Raw genomic sequence first — 24,890 nt, 5'->3', positions numbered from 1 at the left:
GCCTGCCAACTATGTGCCAATCCTGTTCCAGGTGCTGATGATCTATCTTTGAACAAGGCTATCTGAATCCATGCTGAAATGGCAGGGGAAGTTTCACCTGAAAGCAAAGATAACACTTTGAAAACTTGTAACAGTTTGGGACAGAAAAATTTCCAAACTTGAAGCAATATGGCCAACCAATGTTAGGCATTTACTATGTTGTAATTACTGTGCGTCTTGCTGAAGATGCACATATCATCCACATTCCCTACCCCTGAGTAGATCATAGCAGAGTGCAATTTCAGAGGCAGAAAAATGGCTGCAAAAGACAAGGAGCCATATTTGGTTGAGTATAAAGTATGTATTAATGATTATATCATTTTATTACAAGGCATCCCCAAATAGAAATATGCTGACTTATAATGAGCTCCTTGTCACTCAGAAGCTGAATTATTACTTTTCAAAGCTGTTGAAGTAATTCTGTGGAAGACAGTACAGTGCAAAGAATATAGCATTTGAAATAGAAGTGGTTTCTGTTTCCCACTTGACCACTTTGTGGAGATATTAAAAGGGAAAAGTGACTCGCTGAGTCTAAATTTTGCTATTATCCTGTAAAAGGATAATGGGACTTGCTTTTTTGAGCTATTTCATGAATGATCTAAGATAATACATGTTACAGTATTTTGTGATCTATAAATGTATGTGTAAATATAAGAATTTAGTGTGCTGGCAAGATGACTAACAGACAGGGATGTAAAAGGCTAGATCAAATTAGATTTTCTTCTAAAACTAAAGCCCTGTAATTCTAGAGCTGAAAAAGATCTTATTTTATCAAGTTTTCATGTTGTAAACATTGAAATTACAGACATATGAAACTATAGATATCAAACTATATATATACTAGCTAATGGCCAAGAAGACCCTAGAAGTTTCTTTATCTTGTCTTCTCCCTGAAATACTGTAATATCTCAAAATTTATTTTCTGTTTCTAAAAGTATTTTAGTATTTTAACTTTTTTTTTCTATCATGGTCTTCTAGATTCCTTGTAATCAGAACAGATACGATGTAGTAAAGTATAACAATTCTGAAAATTTGCACCTAGTTACATGGTATTTCATAATTATTATTTTGTGTTTTCTTAATTTTAATAGGATTCTAAAAGATGGACAATAAAAGTAGAAAATACAGTGCTAAAGTATTTGTCATATATATTATAATTGTCATGTATTACAAAAGCAGTATTTGTTATATGTGTAAGAAGGTATTTTTATGACTGCTGAGTTCAAGTAATCCTACATTTCTTTAATATTTTATAGTTTTCAAAGCATTTTAGGTAGCCTATAAATAATGACATATAACTCATTTGTTCAAAATGAAACATCAAATTACAAATCCTAACTTTTAAAGCTCAGCAAAGTCAGAATACATAAACTGATAATCTTGTGAAATCATGGACCAACATACATTTCATGACTCTGAAAAATTTAAGGAACAATAGTTTCTTATAAAAAATATTTTTGCTACTACCTTGTTTATGGCATTTTATTGGTTTCAGATGTGGGGGTGGGACTCATTAAAATTATGCAATTTAACAAATTATAATCAATTTTAATAATTAATTTCAAAGAAGCTAACTTTATATAAGACCATTAGTATGACAACAAACATTACAACAAATATAAACTGATATATTTAGCTGAACTAATAGTGACTAGAATTACAATTTTATTGTAATTGTATGTAGTTCTTAAAGGCTAAAAAGGCAATACGATTAATGGCCTAAGAGCAAAATATAGATTTTAGTACACAATTTTTTTTTGCGATTTGTTATGCAACTTTTTTAGAAATAAAAGAAAATATTGGAATACTCACTCTCTTTAGGGCATACATTTTGAGTCCACAAGACTGATTAACTGAGTTTATAATTTCTTGTTTGGCCCTGTTTCGTGCTGTTTTGAGGACACCTTTCAGAGCAATTTATTACAGACTTAAAATATGTTAGTACTCTAGAACTATCACTAAATAAAAATTTCAGTAAAAGTAACTTCATGAGGCATTTTTAAAAAAATACACTTCTGTCATTGCAACAAAATGAAGTTGGATGATTTATGCAACTGATGCTCTTGTCTCATTAACAAAGTCTTTAACCAACCAGCGTAAACAGCTTTTGGTTACTTGTTTGTTTAAAAATATATGTCGTCCTAGCAAAATACTCACTATGAATAGCTGGTAGATTTTAATTTCATTAAATAGTCTATTTTCTTGGTCTTTGCTCTTGTGTACAGACAAACACCAAAGAGAGGGGAGAATTTAATTATCTAGATAAGTTTGAGTAACAAGACATTTTCATCAAAATCTTTCAGGGTATTTAGGAAAATAGTTGTTTTGGAAATTTTCCAGACATTATAGGATTGGTGGCTATGTGCTAAAATTAACTAGGTGAATGCCACAATTTTTCAATTTATTTTTAATTTGTATAGAAAATCTAAATAGTCACTTAAATTATATTAAAAAATAGCTGCAATGCAAAATTTTCTGTGTAAGAACAAGAAGTATGTTGAAGTTATTTTATTAATACATCTTAATGGGAAACAAATGGGAAAGGTTTTGTTAGTTTCTGAATTGCATTTTCTTTTCTTAACTACATTATATTACAAAAGCAGTAAAAACAAGGAGAACTATATGTTGAACCTACACTTTTAAAAATATACAATCTCATGTTTATTTTACTTTTCATTTCATAAACCAAATGAAACATGCATATAATTTTAGAAATCGCGTAAGTGAAAGAGAAGTCAAAATCATGCTCAAATATACCCAAAATAATCATCAGGCTGGAAAGCATGTCCAACTTATTTTAAAGGTGCATTATTGCCTGATTTAAAGGCAGACAGGGGCTGTGGGGCCACATTCCATGACAGAAAGCCTCTTGAGACATCTTTGATCATTCTTTGTGATGCATAAAATATGTCACAGTTGTACTATAAAAGATATCAGCCATCAGGTAAGGCTGTCATTTGCTCTTGTAGTATTATATTGGAAAAATACGGCTTTTCTCTTCAGTATTTGTATGGGATTTCTGCTCATGAAAACATGGCCTATTTAGTCTGTGCGCAACCATTATCATACTCCTGGTTTCTTTCAAAAGAAAGTAGTCATAAATAAACATGCTAAAGAGAATAGATCTGGTTGATATTTTGTTTCAACATTCACCCATTTCTTAAGTTGTTATAAGCTGTGAATATGTTAAGTACTGGTCTACAGTAAAGCTGGGTTCTACAAAAGGATTGCATATTTCTCCAGAGACTAGTTGCTTTCATTTGATTTCTGTTATGCATACATCTTAGTTTACTTCAAAATCTGAACCTATGTCACAAATAATATTTATAACAAAAGAACAATAGCAGTAAACTATTTCAAAATGCTGTAGACTTTTCAACCCCTCACATATTTTTAAAATTATACTGTATGTGTGTGTATGTGTATGTGAGAGAGAAAATTGGCTTTGCTAACATAGTTAAGATAAAACAAACTACAGTTTTGTGTATGTATGATAGCAGTATCTATCCATTAGATTTGTCTCTCAAGTATTAACATACATAAATCATTTTACCTTTTATATAAATTACTTTCCTCAAATTTTATTTAAATGACAGTGAGACTGATTTAATATTTATTTGGGAAAAATATTTTTCAAATTGCATACAAAACCTGGAAATATTTTAATATGAAATGCAATGAAAAAACATTTTTTACCATTAAAAATTCTAATTACTGAAGCATTTATCAAGTTTAATTGCTTAATTGACTCCAAGAATATTGGCAAAATTTACTAGTTTCTGAAGAGTATAATTCTGTCTTCTGAAAGCATTTGGCTACTAAACCAACAAAAACCCAAACAAATAAGATATGTAAGCACTATTGAATGTGCTAAATCTGAAAAGCTGACAAGTTTTGCTCAACGAATAGAAGTTTCAGATAGCTTTTATCTCTTGAAAAATCTGTTGCCTTTTGAAAATATTCACAATTTATAATTTCTATATTGCAAAAGTACTTCTGCTTGTATTTAAAAATTTAGCAATTTATTTAATTTATAAGTTGGGAAAGAGGAACTCCTTTTAATGGAGAAATAACATACGGTATAACAGCCCGGATCGATTAAAGGCCTCCATCTGGTGCAGGTCTACAAAAGTTGCTGCCATATGTTTGAACAGTACAGCAAAACTAACTGTTTTATACTGTCACCACCTCCAGATCTGTTTTATAAATTGCATTTTGTTTTAATATAATGCATATACATAAACATTAGGTATAGTTTCATTTATGGCTGTTTGCTTAATTGGAAAACAGACACTGTATAAAAATTTTAAAAGGCTCTTGGTCTTCATGCATGGTTCACTGTGAAAGGCAGTTGACAGGTCTAAATAAGAGAAAAAGAGAGACACACATAGACTGCTGTAAATTAAACAATTTACAGTAATCAGCAATCTTTAAATCTTAAATGATTTTAGAATATTCTATTATATTCATCTTTGAGAAATGATCATTCATCTTTGAGGATTACTAAAAATATAGAATAATAATAGAATAATAATAAAAACATCTTAAGAGAGAAAACTATAAAATTCATGTAAATATTAAAGACTGCTAATATCAAAAATGTATTCAGTAGTCTTGTTTATTTAAGGTAAAATTTCATAAAGATAGATTTAAAAATCATAATATATATGTTGCTGTTGGAAAAATAACATATCAGGTTCAAATGAAATTTAGGAATGTTAATCTCTTTTGCAGCTGCTATTTTTGTTTTATGGTATTTTTACAGCTGTTTTTAATTTCTTTTAAGAAATACTAAACCTTTAGGAGGATTCCCATGTGAATAACCGCAGTACAGATAATTGGTTTCATTGCAATTCAGATTATGAACATCATTTTTCAGTTGTTACTTTCAAACTATATACATAGCTAAATCTGTAAGCCATTTTCTTTATTCAGCTACTATCAAAAGAGGAAAAATCAGTTTAAAGCATCACAAAGCCTTATTCTTTACCTGATAGGTTGGGATGTTTAAAAATATTTACCTTCCTCAGTAGAACATTAATATAGCCTATAGAGTAGGTGCAGATGTGAGCTATAGTTTTTATTTAGAAAACAGAACAACATAAATTATGAAAATTGTTTCAGAACTATGATGACTTTAATAAATTTCAGAAGTGACATTATCATGTGATTCTGTTTCTATACCTAACATCTTCTTTGATTAATTGTTACTACAGATTGTATATCTTCATTTAGAAGCATCCTTGATTAGCAGCCACACCTATACCATGCAGTCTTTAATGGAAGCCACCCGTCCTATGCAAGCCGCAGGGGAAAGTAATTAAATTTAATAGAAGCCGTCTTTGTTTTATAGCAACCCTCAATTTAAAGCCACAGGGGTAAGTAATTAAATTTAATAGAAGCCATAGCTTCTAAACAAAGATATACAATATCAGTTAGGTATGCAGAGGTATAGAAATAAGACATACTCTACCTTGGGAGTTGTGAAAAGTGTAGGTTTATATGAAGCAAATGTTAAAAAATGTAAAACTTCACAAAATACTTTCTCTACATTATTCAAAATGGGCAGAGAAACTATAGTTGTCACCCTGCGTTTTCTTAAAGGGCTGTAAGAGAGGCGGAGCTGTTAGATGTCCTTGCTAAACCACAGTGGCTTGGGCAATTGCCTGCTATGAGCACTGGATGCTTCTTTCCTTCTAATATCAGTTGGACATGTCGAACATAAAATGCCTTAAGTGGGTTAGCAGCAATTCATGGGGGCGTAAGAAGGTTGATGTCTGTATTTATTCTAGATATGAGCTATTAAATTTTTGTTTGGTGTATTTTTTGTTTCCTTGGTTTTTTTTTGTTTTTGTTTTTGTTTTTGTTTTTTACATTATAGTGAACATAAGTCCTCAATTAGTTAATCCTGCCTATAGCCAATGACTTGCAAAACCTGGATCAAGACTAGAAGCACCATTTGGGTGGCTAATTTCAGCTCCGTTCTAGAGAATGTTTGGCAGGCTGTCTCACCACAGCATCTAAGCATTTTGATGGGCATATATAAAAGGCTTATGAGGAAGTAATCCAGAATTCACATTGGCCATATGACAATTTTTGAGGCCCTTTCCTCAAAGTAGTATGTGCCATGTAACGAGGTTTCATTCTTAAATTTTATTTTGAGCTTTAATACTGCTTTTAAAAATACCAAATCTTCGAATCATCAGGAACATGTTTAATCTACTCTTTGCCATAAATGGCACTTTAAAAATTCATAAGACTCATATAGGGAAAAGAAATCCTAAGTGGAAACTAAGCAGCTGGTAGCATATCCAGTGATATTCTAAGATCATTGCCTTTAAAAGATAGTTAATAGTTATTAAAAAAATAAAAAATAAAAAAAAGCAGGAGAGGAGAGTCTCTGAGAATCAGCAGCCCAGATGGTAAAAGACAATAAGGGCTGCCTGTGGGCATATGGTGCACAGAGAATGGACCAAGCATGTATTAATAAGAAAATTAAAACTTGTATTTTAAGCAGCATGTGAGTACAATATGGATCATGACTAGGAGGGATGAAAATAAGGTCCTAAGAAATTATTTATGTAAGAGAAATATAAACATAGGAATATAAAAAATTTTATAACATGTAAATTTAATGATCAAATATCTGTGTACACTTAGAAGTTGTTGATAAGGTGTGTGTTCTTAACATATGTACAAATTCATAAACATATAGATAGAATGATTTACCAGTAGAAATGAAGTTTTGTGGTTAGTAACTGTTAAACTACTTCAAAGAATACAAGTCCTATGTGTGTATAATAATACATTTTTTTAAATGAATTGCTTTGCCTGTGACACTGCTTAGTGGCAACTAACAAATGTGGAGTCTTTTCAATTGGAAACAAATATGGAGTTTTTTTCAGTTGGAAGGAATTAAGAACATCTCTTTAACCTGCAACAGCAACTCTTCTTTAATTAAAACAAACAAAAAAAAAACATAGAATATCAATGTGGCATTTATTTTCAAGTTTGTGATTATCTCATTAAATATTTATAGGTTTTTTTTTTTTGGTCCAAGTTTCAAAATATGAAGGTTTAACATATTCAGTGTTAAATGTGCATGACCATATCAGGCTTTCCTATTATCATTGCAACTTAACTGAGATATTGTTTCATACATGTATTCCCCTTTCCCTTATAATCATTAAAAAAATCACACTCAGAAATGACTCTATCTACTTTAATCTCTATCAATTTCTTTCCATTAGGGTTTTTCTCTTGTTTGGATTACTGAAATAATTTCACAGGTTTTTCCTATTATCTTGTCCTCGAGGCAAAGCAATAATTCTTTCTTCTTTTAAAGGGGATTCTAATGTTATCGGAGCAGAAAAAAAATTATAAAGTCTCAGTTCCCTGTCATTGTTGTCAAAAAGGCTATTTTTTCCCAGCTTGACTTTACCATGTGTGGCTCAGGTAAATCATTGATCTCACACAAATTAACTTATTTAAATGATGCAATCACAGTTATTTGGAACTGCTTGTATTGAATCATATAACCCACCAACTGCAAAACATAAAGCAAATTATTGTATTTTTACATTCTCAGGGAGCTAGAAGTAATAAAATTCCTATTTTATTTTCATATCCATTGACATGCACCTGGAATGTTCTGGCAGTTTCTGGTGAATGTAATGAGAGGAAGGGCATTTAAGGTCACTTGAAACCCAGCTTTAATATGGCAAGTGGTTACTACCTCTGATGAATAAAATGTCTGATATGTTTGTCCCAATTTTTTCTGTTTTTACTAAATCCACCTATTATTATGTAATTTTACTCTTTAAAATTTAAAAAAAAAATGTTCTGAATGGAAAACAATTTTATTCTTATTAATAACATTAGAAGAATATTACAAATACAAAAAAAAAAAAAAAAAAGGAGCAGGATGGTTAGAAATTTGAGTATCAAGACATGTCCCAACCCTATTTCTTCTATTATACACACATACACACATGCCTATACATATGCACACACACAGCACATTAAAAATTGATTTCTTCAAATGGAGATTGTGAGAGAAAGAAAAGTTGTAACTCCATGCAATTCGTGATTATGTCAACACACGAAGCACTAAAGGAAGTTAAAATATATCGTTAAAATGACTTTATCCAAAAGAATATGACACAGCTCTACTATAATTATCATAATATCAGCTCAGGAGAAAGGACAGAAAAATGAATCAAAACTAAACTAGCAGATTCGAAGTGGAAATGTTTTACAAAAACTATGTACTCACCTCTTCCTCCGTTAGAGAAGGTGACAAGAAGCCCACGGTCTCTCTCTTTCTCTCTCTCTCTCTCTCTCTCTCTTTTTCCACCGTGATAAAGCTCAAATGGAAAAAGCAGCAAGGTAAGAGAACAGATATTCCTATGGCTATCTGGTCACCTGACTCGTGGCAGCAATGCTCAGATGGTGACTTGGTTCTTAATAAATAAGGCATACAGGATGAGGACCTGGTGCCCCTACCCTCAAGACCTCGGCGCATCCCAAGGCCATCTCTTTCCCCACCACTCCCCATCAAGGTGGAAGCCTCCACTCCTTACCGGGTTACCCAAGGGCAAGCTGGCTCTCTCTTTCTCTTAAGTGCCACCTACTGGAATGAAGAATGAACTGCACCAACAAATAAAAAACTGCCAGAGGAGCAAGTTGCTAGTGAAAGAAATAAGCTTCCAGAGACCTCTGGATTCTCAGCCCCAAAAGAGATCGTGGTCGTCTCATAGGTCAAATATATTGTTACAATAAGCAACATCTGAGGAAGTCATCACGCAAAAGGTATCCCAAACCGAAGAACCCATAGAGTGTGCTGACCCCTTGAAAGTACCTAGAAACAAAACTAAATGATGATACACAACATACATCACAGTCATATCCTTAAGGAAAAAATAATACAACATTAAAAAATTTCCATCCAAACAATATCACGTTAAAAAAAAAGAAGCGATATATTATTTAGATGAGAATGAATCAGCAGAGTAAATCCAGCGGTACAAAAAGATAGTTTTGACACTTCTGAAGTATTACACCAGCTCTCTAGCAATGGGTCCTAACTGAAATAAAAGTTCTTAAATGACAGATAAAGAATTGTAAATATAGATTGAGAGGAAATTCAAGGAAATACAACAGAAAGCTGAAAAACAACACAGAAACCAGAAATATGATTCAGAATATAAAAGATGAGATAACTATATTTAAAAACAAAACAAAACAAAAAAGCTGACAAAATAGAACTCTGGAATTGAATAACAAAGAATTCCAAAACACTGTTAAAACCTTCAGCAATAAACTAGACCAAGCAAAAGAGGAATGAATTTCAGAGCTTGAAGAGCAGTGTTGCAAATTAACTCACATGATAATGAAGAAAAAAAGAATTCTAAAACATTAACAAAGCCTTTGAGAGATATGAGATTATGTAAAGCAACCAAATATATTATTTATAGGCATTTCTGAGAGAGAAGAACAAAATGTAAGCAATTTGGAAAACAGATTTAAGGGAACAATTCAGGAAAATGTTTCTAATACTGCTAGAGAGGTAGACACTTACAATACATTTAGAGAATACTTGCTAGATACTACACAAGACAAATATTACCAAGACATATAGTCATCAGAATATCCAAGGTCAACACTAAAGAAAAAAATATGAAAGGCATCTAGAGAAAAGGGTCAAATAGAATCCCATCTGACTAACGGTAGACTTCGTAGCATTGTGTTGCTTTATCTTTTCTGTCAAGGGAATTTAGGTTGTTCCACCTGTTGGCTACTGTGAATAATGCTTCAATCAATATGGGAGTGCAAATATTCTTTTAGATCCTAACTTCATTTTTTTAAACAAATACCCAGAAGTAGAATTGTTGGATCATATAATTCTATTTTTAATTTTTGAGTAACATCCTATTGTTTTATACAGTGGCTGTACCAATTCAGAAACTCCACCAAAAGTATACCCTAGGGTTTTAATTTCTATGCATTCTTACCAACATTTGCACATTGTTCTCTGTTTTGTTTTGTTTTTAATAATGGTCATCAATTGGCAGATGTGGGGTGATATTTACTTTAGTTTTGGTATGGATTTTCATTTCTCTGAGGATTAGTGATCATGAGTATCTTTTCACAAACATTTGACCATTTGTATCTTTTTTGAAGAGATACCGATTCAGCTTCTTTGCCCATTTTTAAATCAAGTGATTAAACCTTTTTCTGAGTTGTAGGAGTTCCTTATACATTTTGAACAATAACCCCTTATCAGATATTTGGTTTGCAAATATTTTCTCCCATTACATAAGTTGTCTCTTTACTCTGTTTTATTTGTTGTGGAGAAGCTTTTTAGTTTGATGTGGTCTCATTTGTCTAATTTTGCCTGTGTTGTCTCTGCTTTTGGTCTCATAGCCAACAAATCATTGCCAAGATCAATGTCATGAAGTGTTGCATCCTATGTTTTTTTCTAGGAGTTTTACAGTTTCATGTCGTATGTTTAGGTCTTTAATCCTTTTTGAGTTGATGTTTTTGTGTATGACCTAAGGGTCTAGTTTAATTTCTCTGCATGTGAATATCAGTTTTCCCACAGCATTTATTAAAGAGACTATTATTTTTCCACTGTGTAAGCTTATCTCTGGGCTCTCTATTCTGTTTCATTGATCTTTATGCATGTCTTTATGCCAGCACCATACTGTTTTGCTCACTGTAGGATTGTAATATGTTTTGAAATTAGAAGTTATGAGATCTCCAGCTTTGCTCTCCTTCTCAAAAGTGTTTTAAATATTCAGGGTATTTGTGGTTCTACATAAATTTTAGAATTTCTGTTTCTACTTCTGTAAGACATGACATTGGAATTTTGATAGTGATGGCACTGAAACTGTAGATCACATTGGGAAGTATGGATATTTTAACAATATTAATTCTTTAAATTTATTAGAATAAAATATTTTTCAATTTATTTGTGTCTTCCTTAATGGCCTCAATATTTTGAAGTTTTCATGTACAAGTATTTCACCTCCTTGGTTAAGTTTCTTCTGATGTATCTGATTCTTTTTGATGGTATTATAAATGGGGTTGTTTTCTTGTGTTTTTTTTTTTTTTTTTCTTGGAGAAAACACAACTGAATTTTCTATGTTAATTTGTGCCCACCAACTGTACTGAATTTGCTTATTAGTTCTAAGAGATTTTTGGTAGAACATTTAGATTTTTTTACATATAAAATCATATCGTCTGTTAACAGGTACAATTTTACTTCTTTCTGTCTGAGACGAATGCCTTTTTTTTTTTTTTTTCTTACCTGATTGTTCTGCCTATGACTTTTAGTACTGTGTTGAATATAAATGACAAGTAGGCATTCTTATGTTGTTTCTAACCTTAGAGAAAAATCTTTCAGCTTTTCATCATTGAGTATAACATTAGCTGTTGGCTTCTCAGATATATCCTTTATTATAGTGAAGTAATTTTGTTCTATACCTAGTTTGTTGATAGTTTTTATCATGAAAGTATATTAAATTTTGTCAAATGCTTTTTCTGCATCTTTTGAGGTGATCAAATAGTTTTTATCCTCTATTCTGTTAATATGGTTTATCACATTGATTGATTTCATAATTCATCTTTGCATTTTTGGTATAAGTCCTATGTAGTCATGATGTATGATATTTTTAATGTGCTTTTAATTTGATGTGCTAATATTTTGCTAAGAATTTTTGCATTTTTAATCGCCAGAGATGTTAACCTACAGTTTTATGTCTTTGGTTTTTTATTAGGGTAATGCTAGCCTCATAAAATGAGTTTGAAAGTGTTCTTCAATTATTTTGGAAGAGTTTGTAAAGGACTGGCATTAATTATTCTTGATATAGTTGGTAGAAGCCACCAATGGATCTATCTGGTCCTATCTTATTTTTGTTGGTAAATATTTTATGACTTGTTTAATCTCATGACAACAATTTATCTGATCAGATTTTCTATTTCCTCATGATTCAGTTGTGATTAAATGAAAATTTCTAGGATTTTATCTATTTCTTATAGCATAATTAATTTTTTTCATATAATTGTCCATAGTGTTATCTTTTAAATTTTTTTGTTTCTGTCATATCAGTTGTAGTGTCTCCCCTTTCATTTTTGGTTTTATTTGAATTGTGTTTCTTTTTTTTTTCTTAATCTAGCTAATAATTTATTGATTTAGTTGCTCTTTTCAAGGAGCAACTCTTAATTTCATTGATTTTTTGTTTGTTTGTTTATACTGTTCCACTTATTTCTGGTCTGACTTTTGTTTTTTCATTTGATCTGTTAACTTTAGGTTTAGTTTCCCTTCTTTTTCTATGTCCTTGGTGTGCAGAGTTACATTTTTTTATTAAAGATTTTTCTTTACCGTACATGTAGGATTACTATAAAGTTTATATGTCTTTTAGGGACATTTGTTCCATAATGTTGTTCAATCATCTGCTTCATGGTTATATATCTGGATTTTCTATTCATTATTGAAAGTTGAGTATTTACCTCTGACTGTTATTATAGGATTGTTGTCTATTTCTCCCTTTCATTTTGTACATGTTTGCCTCATATGTTTGGGTGCATCTGTACTTAAATTGTTATATCTCTCTGGTAAATTGACCTTTTTATTATATAATATCCTTTTTTTGTCTCTTGTGACAGTTTTTGATTTAAAGTTCATTTTTTCTGCTCTAAGCGTGGCCACACCTATTTTTTATTGCAGCTTACATGCAATAATCATTTTCCATTATTTTACTTTCAGCCTATGTGTGTCCTTCAACCTAGAGTAAGTTTCTTATAGACAGTATATTGTCAGATTTTTTTTTTTGTTCAATTTATCCCTTTATTCACTGTATGTCTTCTGATTTGGAAATCTAACCCATTTATATTTAAAGTACTGATGGGAAAGAACTTATATCATCATTTTGTTTCTTTTTCTGCCTTTCTTGTACTTATTTTGTCCCTCTTTTTTTTCTTTCTTTCTTCCTTTGTGTTTTATTGATTTGTTTTGAAGTTATATGCCTTAGTTTATTTTTAATGTATCCTGTTGTGTCTTATATAGGTACTATATTTGTGATTAACATGAGGCTTACATAATACATCTTATAATTACGACAGTTTATTTTAAGCTTAATTCCAATCACCTGCAAAAACACTACACTGTTACTCATCTCCATTTACATTGTATATTATTGATTTCACAAATTGCATATTTTATAGTATATTCATTAATATATTTATACTCATAGTTGTTTTCAATACTCTGCCTTTTCACTTCTACCAGAATTAAGAAACAATCAATGTGCCAGAGTTACAGTATTATAATATTCTGTACTTGTGTATATCTTTACTTTTACCAACTAGCTTTATACTTCATTATGGTTTTGTGATGCTCTGGTATCTTTTCCTGTCAACTTGAAAGACTTCCTTTAACAGTTTTTATAAGGAAGTCTAGTGATGATGATTCCTTTAAATTTCATCTAAGAAAGTATCTATCTCTCCTTCACTTTTGAAGGATGGTTTTGCCAAATGTAGTTGTCTTGATTGGCATTTTTTTTTTCCTTCAATACTTTGAATATATTATAGCATTCCCTTCTGGACTGCAAGGTTTCTGCTGACATTTCTGCTGACAGTTTAATAAAGATTCTTTTGTATATAACAAGTTGTCATCGTCTTTCTGCATTCAAAATTCACTTTGTCTTTGACTTTTGGCAATTTGATTATATAATATGTCTCATTGTAGACTTGTTTGATTTATCCTAGTTGTGATTCATTGGTCATCTTGGATGCCCATTTTCTGTCCTAACTTTGAACCGCTTCGGCCATCATTTTTTAAAATAAGCTTTCTCTTCCTTACTTTATCTCTCTTCTCCTTCTGAAACTTCCATAATGGATATATTTTCTGCTAAATGGTATATAGTAAGTCTCTTAGGCTTTCTTCACTCTTTCTCATTCTTTTTTTTAGTCCTATGACAATAATTTCAAGTGACTTCCCATTGATTTAGTCTGCTGTTGAAACTTTCTAGTAAATTTCTTAATTCTGGTATTGCATTTCCCAGTTTCAAAGTTTATGTTTGTGTCCTTTTTATATTTTTCTTGTCTCTGTTGAAATTCTATTTTTGTTCAGGCATCAGTTTCCTGAGCTCACTAAGCATCTTTTCAGTGGTTATTTTGAATTCTTTGTTGGGTAACTCAAATACCTTTATTTCTTTAAAGTAATTTTCTGGAGATATTTTGCTATTTTTGGTAGTTTCCTGGTTTTTTTATGCTACTTATACCTTTTGTGTTGGTATTTATGTATTTGGGGAAAAAAAAAAAAAAAAAAACAGCTTTCTCTCTCATTCTTTATGGATTGGCTTCATACAAAGAAACACGTTCACCGATCAGCTCAACTAGAGATTCTGGGAGGCTTTCTAACCTTTTTCTGTGTACATATCCCCTCTGGAGGCTTTCTAAGCTTTTTCTGTGTACATATCCTCTCTGGAGTTATGTGTGTTAATTCTATAGTAGAAGGCTTTTCCAGTTTTGTGTTTTCAGAAGCTGGTAAACTCTTAGCTCTTTGTGGTGCCTCTATGCTATACCTGGTTCCTTTAAGCAACAGCATTCTTCCAAGCTCTTTTTTTGCTGTGAGTGGCTCCTACACATCTAGAGTTCCTGGGTGTCATCAGTGCTTTGAAATAGGCAAGACAAAACTCTTCTGTTGGTCAAAGGCCTGAAGAGCTGGAAAGTAGAATCAAGGCTCAACTCTTTTTTTCACTCTGACGGAGAAGCTGCCAACCTATGTTGACCTCTGTCTGCTGGAACAGCAGCATGCCATATCATTCTTTTGCTGTCAGCAGCCCCTAGGCATCTAGAGTATGCCACGTCCTGTCAGCATCCTAGACAGCTGATACAGAAGCTACAGGCCAGTTTCTCAGGTAGGCCTCCACCACCCAAAAAGTCAGAAAGTTGGATATAGTACTCAGTCTTCTTGTTTCTTCCCCAGGGGAAACTTGGGAGATGGGAGAGTACTACTAATATAGCACTGTGCCAGTGAGAGGGGCCGTGAAAGAAAGCTCCACATATTTTTTCTACGAATACATCTGATTTTATGCTTTCCTGGGGGCACAGGAGCTTTTTTTTCCTGGATTTCTCATAAAGGAAAGTGATTATATATTGCTGCTGAATTTGGTATTTCTGTGGGAGACAAAAGGTTTTGGATCTACCTGTCTTACCATTTTCTCTCCTTTTACTTATCTTAATATTAGAAATCATAATACCTTTTTGGTGAATCTTAAACAATTTAAATTGATGAGAATAGATATTATTAAAAATAAGCAGTAATGTAAAATATTATGCATGTCTTAAAGTGCTTTATTTTTAATAAAATGGTTTTAAACATAAGTTAATTTTATGCTTACATCAAATCAAGAAATGTGAATCATCTTTTGTGCAATATATGAATATTTTAATATGTATGAATGTATGTAAATACAATTTTAAATATCACAGTATAAATATAACATCTGACAATAGAAAATTAGGTATGTAGCTAAACAATTTATACTATTTAAAAGTTTGTTATAACTAATATAAATTTGCATTTCATGAATTTATTTTGTTGCTTATAGTACTTTTAACGATGTTCAACATAATAGACATGTGAAATGTAACAATGTTAACTATGAAACACAAAATTTGAATTCTCATAGGGAAACTTTTTAAAAATTTAGAACTCTATTATATAACTTTAAGGATAATTTAGCTATAATAGTCTCTAAACAAGGGAATATTAATGAATACTATCTAATGTAAAAAGAATCCTAGAAAAAAAAAAAACTACTTTCTTCTTCAATAATATGAACTATTAACCGTAAAATCACTGAGGCCTTAAAGCTATAAAAACTGGGAGAAAAAAGTATGAAAAAATATTGAAAACCAAAAGTATTTCTAAGTTGAATATAAATTTAAAATACTGCAGAGAAAACTGCCTCAAGTTGATGAGTTAAAATTCCAGGGGAAATTCTTGCCTCTTTAGTTCTATCACATTATCTTAAGATTTATGTGGTCTGAGTTACCATTCCTTAGAAAGACAATAGGAAAATATAATTTTCTTATGATTTCTGGCACAGGAAAATTCTTCAAAGATGATGTGCTCAATTGTATCTTCATATATTTCCTTCTTTTGTTTTATGTTTGTTAAGGATGTAGCTAAAGTGTTAGAAAAGACTATGCTAAAAATATATGATGTAAGTAATCAATGAGCTCATGCAGATTTAGTGTCCCTGGAACTCATTTATGCCAATTTAATAGGATTTCTACTGAAGCAAGTAAAATTTTCCTATCTATTGCTGTCGAATACAAACACAAATTATTTTAATCATTAGGAAAGAATTTCTGTAATAAGTAATCAGAGTAGGTGTGTAGGACAACAAAAGCTGGCATGATTAATCTTAACCAGGGGGATGAAAATTCAATCAAGCAGTGTATTAGTTAAGAATTCAATTGAAAACTAAAAAGACACCAATGCTGTATTCAAGTATGTAAACTGAGATTGCAACCTAATGTCATTTTATAATCTAAATAAAAAACAAAACCCTGCCTTAGGTTTCAAAAAAAGACATTTGACTTAATTTTCTAGATAATTTAGTTGAAGGTACACAATTTTAATCCAAACATCCTAGATTAAGGCTTTAGTTTTCCATTTCACCTCTTTGTGTTGGAAACGTTTTATGTACTTCATGTAGTATTAGGTGAGGAATAGAAGTCAGAGCCACTACTACTGAGTCAAGAGGGTACGGTGAACCTATTTGAGGCAGCAATCTGTAGGGAACTTTGGACATTTCACTAACAATGTATCCCATGACAATCTGGTCAAATTTTCACAGATTATGATATAGCTACAGGTAGATTTTATCAGCCTGCCTGCTTCTCTTTGCCCACAAGAACTAGCATGTTTGGATATTAAATGAGAAGCAGAATTAAGTTTGCATTTAGTTTTGCGTAATTCCTGGAAAAGTGTTTTATAGCTTCATCAGATATAAACAAATATAGATTTATTTTCTGGTATATTATAATATTTTAAGGACACTAGAGCATTTAAAGATGAAGATATTAATGAAAATGACAAATATGATTCTTGGCAATGTTTCATCTTCCTTTAGGAGATGAACTATGGAAAATACAGAGATATTTCTAATCATAATTTAATGGTTAAAAGTGTCTTACCTATTTCATGAAGATATATTTAATTTATCTATAATGAAGGTCTTACCTGTATATACATATGAGATAAACTTCAAGTGAGAGAGTTGTAGATCTTATTCAAGTGGAACCTAGAAAATTATTACAAATCTGATAGCAACATGGTAGAAGGCACAAGGGTGAGAAGAACACAATAAGGAAAAAAAAAGATGAAGATATAGAGCACATTATGTAATGATAGTAGAGATGTGAGATATTGACAGTAATTTAGACTGGGATATTTGTATAAAAACCTTAAACCATCCACTCTATGCCTGCATCTATGTAGCTAAATGCTACATACATTTTATGTGGATAAAAACAAAAAATCATCCTGACTGGTCTTAATTTAAAATTATATACTTCTTTTTAAATCAATGGCTATAGTACTGCCCACAAAAAAACTAATACATTTATCAAGTCCAGTTTTCTACCCCTCTTGTTTGTGCTCAAATTTTTAACATCTTCTTCCCCATCCTGGCTTTTAGCTCCTCACGTTGCTCCTAATGAAAATATGAAGAATCAGAAGGGAAAATCCACAGACTCCCAACATGCCATCTATTTACATACCTGCATTTAGGCCTATGTATTCCACCTAAGTTGTCCATGTTTCAATCTAAGAGCACTAGAACTCATTTCTTGTACTCAAATGCTTCACTTCTTTGTACACATTCTTCCAACAATTATCTTTTTCTCGGATTCTTGAATATTTTCTTTCTACTGATTCATTGCTCTCAGAACACAAATTGTATCAGAATGTTAATTATAACATTAATGAATACTAACAGTATGTTCTGTGTCACTCAAGATACCTGGCCTAGCCAGTCTCAGGATTTTGACTACTTGTTCCAATCTCAGCCGCCACTGAGTTTACAAACATGATATGGGTTCCAATAACTTACCTTCTGCGTTACATCTATGCACTATTTTCCTCTCACCCAGGTTGTCCATTTTTATGTTAAAGCATGGGGCACCATAGGATACTCTGGGTGCTAAGCACGTGGAATCCAAAAATGCAGAGGAATTAATACTACAGGGAAAATTTGACTATGGGAAAGAGGAACTTTCTACCCCTAATGGGAAAGAGGACCTTTCCCATTTCCCTTGATAAAATTTCCCGTGATACCCTTAACAGAAAGTCTTGAGAAGTCGTCCTTCTTTTGGCTTCTGGAATGACAATACTATGAGATCCAGCTATCGGTCACATTTAATAACAAGAGGTAATAAAACCCATCCTGAATTTCTTCCCTTTCCTGCTTCAACCCCATTTTCTTCACTTTGCTCTCTGGAATTCTATTCTCTATATAAAGCAATGGCATACTTCAACAAAACTTTCTCAGAGTTCAACATGGTTGATTTTGGTCATTAATAAACACACATACATACACACATGCACCCTTTATTGACTTATGCTATTTATTTGTTTTCATTCATCAATAAATGTCTTAAAATATATTTTTAATATTTCCTGTCTACAGTTCCTCAGTTTCCATTTCTAATTTTCATTCCTTGTAACTCCCCTAAGCTTCCATCAAAATTTCTCTGTCAAGATCTCCTTCATGTTGTTAAATCTAATGAGCAACACATATTTCTTACGTTAGCCAACTATAATGTTTGACAAAATTGATCCTGTTCCTCACCCAAAAATACCTCCACTGGCTGCCGGCAAGGCATAGTTTCCTGGTTTTCCTCGTGTTTCCTTCTCCGGCCTTTTCATTGATTCTTCCTCTTCTACTGGAATGTTCCAGAGTCTGAGTTCTTTGATTTATTCTCTTCTGTGTATGCTCAATTGATGATCTCACCTTGCCTCTTCGCTTTAAATGTGATAGAGCTGAGAACTCCCAAGTATACATCTAGAGTGCGATCATCTATGTTCTCAAGTTGTAGCTAATTGCTCGTTTGACATCACTATATGGGTATCTAATCACCTTAAAATTAAAATGATCAAAACAGAGCTTCTGATTTTCTCCTTTAAGCCTGTTACTGCTCATTCGATCTCAGCTCTCTGAGTGGAAATTCTACCTTTCTAGTCATGCAGGCCAAACCTGTAATCATCTTTGCCCCTTCTCCTTCATGTCCCATCTCCAATCAGTCATCTAATACTTTTGATTCTATATTTGTAATATATACACATTTTTACCTCTTTTTGCCACCTCCACTACTACTGCCCCAAATCATATCTCCATTTTCCTACTCTTGGATTACTGTAATAGATTGTGGTTATTCCAGTTATTGTCTCTCTGTTCTATTGTTTCCCCCCATAGTTTATTTTCAATACAGATGCTTTTTCTTCATTTTCACTCTTAAAAATATGTCTGATAACGTCTCATCTTAGCAGAAAACTTCCAAAGGCTTTCTGTCTCACTCATAGTCAAAGCCTCAGTGCTCTTAAATCTCTGAGGCCTAATTTTATCTAAGCCCACATTTCTTGCCACTCTTCACATTGTTCACGCTTTTCCAGTCACATTTGCCAATTAACTGTCCATGGATTCTTTCAGGCATTCTTTTGTATTTCCTGTTTCCTCTGCCTAGAATGTTCTTCTCAAGATATCCAGTGGCTTGCCCTGCATCTTCTCCAGGTCTTGTCTAAACCCACTATTTCAATGAGGTCTAAACTGAAAACCTTATTTAAAATATGAATACTTCCTCCCCTGCACCTCATATCCTACCGTTATTCCTTCTTTTCTTTTTTTTTTTATTTTCTTTATTATTATACTTTAAGTTCTAGGGTACATGTGCACAACGTGAGGGTTTGTTACATATGTATATATGTGCCATGTTGGTGCGCTGCACCCATTAACTCGTCATTTACATTAGATATATCTCCTAATGATATCCCTCCCCCTCCCTCCACCCCATGACAGGCCCTGCTGTGTGATGTTCCCCACCCTGTGCCCAAGTGTTCTCATTGTTCAATTCTCACCTATCAGTGAGAACATGCGGTGTTTTGTTTTCTCTCCTTGCGATAGTTTGCTCAGAATAATGGTGTCCAGCTTCATCCATGTCCCTACAAAAGACATGAACTCGTCCTTTTTATGGCTGCATAGTATTCCATGGTGTATATGTGCCACATTTTCTTAATCCAATCTATCATTGATGGACATTTGGGTTGGTTCCAATTCTTTGCTATTGTGAATAGTGCCACAATAAACATGCGTGTGCATATGTCTTTAAGGTAGCATGACTTACAATCCTTTGGGTATATATACTCAGTAATGGGATGGCTGGGCCAAATGGGATTTCTGGTTCTAGATCCTTGAGGAATCACCACACTGTTTTCCAAAATGGTTGAGCTAGTTTACAGTCCCACCGACAGTGTAAAAGTGTTCCTATTTCTCCACATCCTCTCCAGCACCTGTTGTTTCCTGATTTTCTAATGATTGCCATTCTAACTGGTGTGAGATGGTATCTCATTGTGGTTTTGATTTTCATTTCTCTGGTGGCCAGTGATGATGAGCATTTTTTCATGTGTCTGTTGGCTGCATAAATGTCTTGTTTTGAGAAGTGTATGTTCATATCCTTCACCCACTTTTTGATGGGGTTGTTTGTTTTTTTCTTGTAAATTTGTTTGAGCTCTTTGTAGATCCTGGATATTAGCCCTTTGTCAGATGGGTAGGTTGAAAACATTTTCTCCCATTCTGTAGGTTGCCTATTCACTCTGATGGTAGTTTCTTTTGCTGTGCAGAAGCTCTTTAGTTTAATTAGATCCCATTTCTCAATTTTGGCTTTTGTTGCCATTGCTTTTGGTGTTTTAGACATTAAGTCTTTGCCCATGCCTAAGTCCTAAGTGGTATTGCCTACATTTTCTCCTACGGTTTTTATGGATTTAGGTGTGACATTGCTAACCATCTGTAGAAAGCTGAAACTGGATCCTTTCTTTACACATTAGGCCTTATTTTCTATGTAATGCATTGCAATTATATATATATATATATATTTATCATTAATTTATTTATTGTATATTTCTCCCATGAGGATGTAAATTTCATGGTGCAGTGATGTTTGATTTTTTTTTATTCATTGCTGCATTCCTATTAATATAAATGGGCCTGTCCCTAAATACATTCATTAGGAGAATGAATACATTCTCCTAAAATGAATGTATTCATTCATCAGGTAGGGAGCAGACATATACATGCTTGCATAAAATAAAACAGTATTTGAAACTACATAAAATCGAATTATATGTACTGTTCAAATGAAAATAAAACTTCGCTTTTATTAAGATTATGTATTTGATGATCTAGCACTTCCAAACATTTTCTACTATAAAGTTGTGCTTAGAATACTTTTGAAAGTTCTCAGAGAAACTAATTTCAAAGTTGATTTTTCTTAAATAAGAACAGACTCTAAAATTATTTTTACCATTTTGTGATGGTTTTCACATTGTGTCTAGAAAGACTGGGGATATGTGTAAATAAAAATATAGACTATAATTAAAATAAGCTGCACAAGATAAAATTAATGAAGTTACTCTTTATAGGGACAAGTATTACATGAAACATTATTTGAAATATATCTATGCAAAAAGATAAAGCTATTCAAAATGCAGAATCTCAAAAACCAATCCTCAATAGGATAAAAATTAAGTATTTCATAAGGATCTACTGGGGCTCTATGATTAAATATAGTTTGCTTACAAATTTTAGGAAATATAGAAACCCACACTTCTTTGCAGATAAACATTAAATCCAAAGTTCTACTAGCTATTAAAAGAGCAGTTCATATTGAAGTAATCTACTAAACAAAACTGAAGTAAAGTAAACCTTACTTTAGGCAAAAGATACCTTAGTAAAATTATATATCCAAATAAACTAGCTTGTCAATTTTTTCTTCTTAGAACTACAATATGACTTCTGAAATTCACTAAATTATAATTGTTTCAATTTTTGATACCAGCATTTTGTCTATGTTACTTAAGGCTTGGAAAATATACTAGGTGACATCTACTGAAGTACTTTTGAATGCAAAAGATCACTCCTTAATTTATGATATGTTCATTGTTTCAAATTGGTGATACTTTAGTTTTCTAGGAAAACTATATTTATTCTTCTTAAGTATGTTATATTTGCAATCCACAAATATATATAGTAAACTCTATCTAAATATGACAAAGTAAATTATATTTCATAGAGCCAGCTTTGTGGGATCTTAGAGTAAGAGCACAAAATAGATAGATACTATTTAGATTTTAGTTGAATAATTAGTAGACAACTTAAAACGTAGGTTCCTGGAAGAATCTGACTTGTGCCTTGAAGTAATAGCAATAGCTAGGCAGTAAATATTGTGCTTTGTGCAATGACCCTCAGTTAAGCAACTTAAGAGCAGAGATGGAGTCCTGCCATATTTGCAATCACAAATGCACACGCAGAGCCCAACATGTACTCAATAAGTATCTGAATGAATGGAAGGAAAAAATGTTCTGACTAATTAACTCATTATGAACCCATGATAAGTGGCCAAATAACCTCCCTTAATGGGATCTCTTCCAAAAAACTACCCATTTAAATTTCAACCTTACTGGTGTGAAATCAATCAGTTTCCATCTTGTCTCTTGTTTGTGAATTTGGCCATCAGTATTTTTAGTGGAAGCAGGGATGTTAGAGCAGTCAAGATGGCTTAAGAAGAGCACGTTGTCATTCCTTTGTGATAACTAAGAAAAGAGGTATAAAATGTAGCTTGCTTTTATCAAAATTTATGTAAAATTTTATATTTAATTTATTGTAGGTTTAATAAAACTTGAATAAACTAGTTTAAACTATTCCCTTATGCCCATTATCCAGCTTCCCAGTGTTAACATTTTATCACATTTACTTTTTTTTCTCCCTCTCTCTCTATTCCCAATCCTGCCCAAGTACTTTGGTTTCCTGGACTGTTTCTGATATTTGTTTCCTGAAAACTATTTGCATGTATAATGACCCTTTGCCCCTAAATACATCAATGTGTATTTATAAAAACTTTGATATTCTTTTATAGAACCACATCATAATTATTAATTATTAAAACCCAAGAATTAATATTAATATAATACTAATATGTTATAGATATAATACTATTGTACATTATATTTTACTATATAGTACATAATATTGATATAATACTTATATATTATATATCAATTATATCAATAATATATCAGTGTATTATATCAATAGTATAGTATTTGATACATAGTATAATATTATATTGAACTATATCAGTGTATTATATCAATAGCATCATATACTGATATATGATATAATATTGATGTAATACTATTATATAAGCTACACACTTTTATTCAAATAGAAGTCACCATTTCTCTCATTCCTGGTCTGCACTTCTACCCAGAATTACTTGATGCATTTAGTTGTCATGTCTCTTTAATCTTCTTAAATCTGGATGAGTTTCTCAATATTTCCATTAAAATGTATGTTTTTAGATCTTTTATGACCTTAACATTTTGAAGAGCACAGGCCATTTGTTTTCTAGAATTTCTCTCAATTTGGGTTTGTCTGATGTTTTCTCATTGCTAGATTCAGGGTATGCATTTTTGGCAGAAAAACCACAAAAGTGATACTGGGTTCTTTTCGGTGACCCATTTATGAAGCACGTAACAGGCATCAATAGTTATTAAGCAAGGCCACAAAAAGCACTCTGCAACATAAGACTTTCTCCCTGTATCCCAAAAGCACATTTATTTGTGTACTTAAGAAAGGTATTTATAGAACTCTAGCTATGTTCCAGGCTTCATGTATGTGATAAATTGCTAGAAAAGTTCCAGAATAGGTAGGCAAACATTAGCTTCATTGAGAAAACCCTCACAGAAACTTTAATAAGACCCTGAGCTATGGAAGGATGAAAAGTAGGATGATGGAGGGCATTCCAGACAAGAAAACCTAGGAGGATGGAATTCATCACTTTGCAAAGTTAGTTACCTAAGCTTGGCCCATTCTGAAATCTTATGTAGTAGTTATGTTTCACATGAAATCATTTTTTTTTTAATCACTCATACTATAAACCACAATTAACAAAACTATTTTCAGCGGGAATTAGTTTTCAGAAACCCAGGGTGCCTTTTGTTGTTCATAATGGTGCACTAAGTCTAGAGAATATATTCTTGTTAGCCCGTCTATTCAAAATAGACCATTTTAGTGTTGTTTTGCTTCCAGGTCCTTAAATATGATTGACTATATATAGTTGCTGTACATTTTTGTTGCTATTATGATTTATTTATTTGTCTCTCAATCGGTTGAAGCTCATGAACTCTGAATTATCTCCCAAGTGAGCTTATCTGTTTCTTCTTATTTCAAATGTAAGATACCAGGTTTTACACTAAAGGAGCCCTTAAGTAAATTGAAACACATGTAAAAGAGCAAGTAAGTACTGTAACATTCCATTAATTTAAGTATTCAAGGACTTGGCAGTATAGGTCTGAATAAGAAACATATTGTATGCTCAAAATCTGGTAATATTGTTCATAGAGAATCTCTCCTTTTTTTTTGAGAGTGTCTTTTTATAGTATAATTATCTCTCATTAGTTCTAAAGCTTGAAATAAAAGAGCAACACAATCCTGCAATTAGGGTACAATTGTACCTGAAATCTTGTAAGTTCAAAGTCAGAGCATTGAAACTTATGACTT

This window comes from Macaca fascicularis, chromosome 8 (assembly GCF_037993035.2).
Source record: "Macaca fascicularis isolate 582-1 chromosome 8, T2T-MFA8v1.1".
In the NCBI taxonomy this organism is placed as follows: domain Eukaryota; kingdom Metazoa; phylum Chordata; class Mammalia; order Primates; family Cercopithecidae; genus Macaca; species Macaca fascicularis.
This window is presented reverse-complemented; position numbering follows the sequence as displayed.